Source organism: Mus pahari, chromosome 4 (genome assembly GCF_900095145.1).
Source record: "Mus pahari chromosome 4, PAHARI_EIJ_v1.1, whole genome shotgun sequence".
NCBI classification, from domain to species: Eukaryota; Metazoa; Chordata; class Mammalia; order Rodentia; family Muridae; genus Mus; species Mus pahari.
The window spans coordinates 47,226,968-47,227,951 of NC_034593.1; the positions used below are offsets into that span (position 1 = coordinate 47,226,968).

The following is a 984-nucleotide window of genomic DNA, read 5'->3' on the forward strand; positions in this document are numbered from 1 at the left end:
AGGACAGGAGAGGGGGTGCCAGGAGTCCAGGGCGACTACAAGAGTTGCCAGGGCTGGGTAAGGGGAGAGACAATTTGTTCCAATCCTTTGACCAACTGCTTACTACAGTTGGAGCAGGGCTTTCCAGGGTTGAGTTTGCTTGACAAGTGAAGTTTTCATCCCTCCTGGGCTACACCAAAGCCAAGCACCCAAGACTTCGGGGTCTGTCCTGACCACCGACTTAGCTGAGTGACAAGCGGACGTATGGAGAACCACCCTGCTCCCTGACTGACCTGGAGAGATATGCTCCCGGGTGGCGCGTTAAGGTGCTTGTGGGTCCTTCATACCCGCTCTTAGGGAGGTGCGTGGGATGCGCATTCATTCGGGCAGACTCAGGATGGGTGGGGGCGGTCTTCCAGACTGCTCTTTGGCCACCTTGGGAACGCAACTTTTCCGGGGGTGTGGGTGGGGAGAGCATCAGTGCCTGGTGGGCTAGGCTGTCGTCCTGGGCACCCCGCCCCCTCCTGGGCCGCCCCTCCCCCGCGCCCCTGCTCTGGCTCTCCTGCATCCTCACTCCGCCCAGTTCTGTGCCAGCTGCGTGGGCTCTGGTTTCGTGCGGGATTTTTTTTCCCCTCGGAATGCTCCAAAAAACTCGGCAGTGACTACGGAAACCCCATCGGAACTGACCAGCTGCGCTAGCACCAGGCACAGCACTGGTGCTGCGCGCCCGCCGAGCCCACCTCCGTCACTTCAGCCACCAGATTGCAACTTTGCTGGTAAGAGAGGGTGCAGGCTCCGCGCTCCAGACGCTGGCCTCACATCTGGGATACTGATTAAGTTTTCCAAGCCGACCGGGAAGCAGGCTCCTTGCTAGGAGGCGGGTATCCCTGGGGGCTTACGCGAGTCACCAGGGTGCAGCAGCTTTTTAAGGTTCTTTTTTTTTTTTTTTTTTTTTTTTTTTTTTTTTTTTTTTGCTTTTTTTAAGGTTCGGGGAAAGGTTTTCGC

At 57.0% G+C, this 984-nt stretch overlaps 1 protein-coding gene across 3 annotated transcripts in view; it reads left to right on the forward strand.

Annotated features, from left to right (window-relative positions):
* Nucleotides 1–588: 588 nt before the first annotated feature.
* Nucleotides 589–984, forward strand: part of Trpc4 (transient receptor potential cation channel subfamily C member 4) — a 164,288-nt gene continuing 163,892 nt past the window's right edge. For 2 of the 3 annotated variants that reach the window (XM_029537834.1, XM_029537836.1), the window contains exon 1: nt 589–755. The gene's annotated coding sequence lies outside the window, so the exon portion shown is untranslated. The remainder of the gene's footprint in view (nt 756–984) is intronic. The other variant, XM_029537838.1, reaches the window with a different exon arrangement.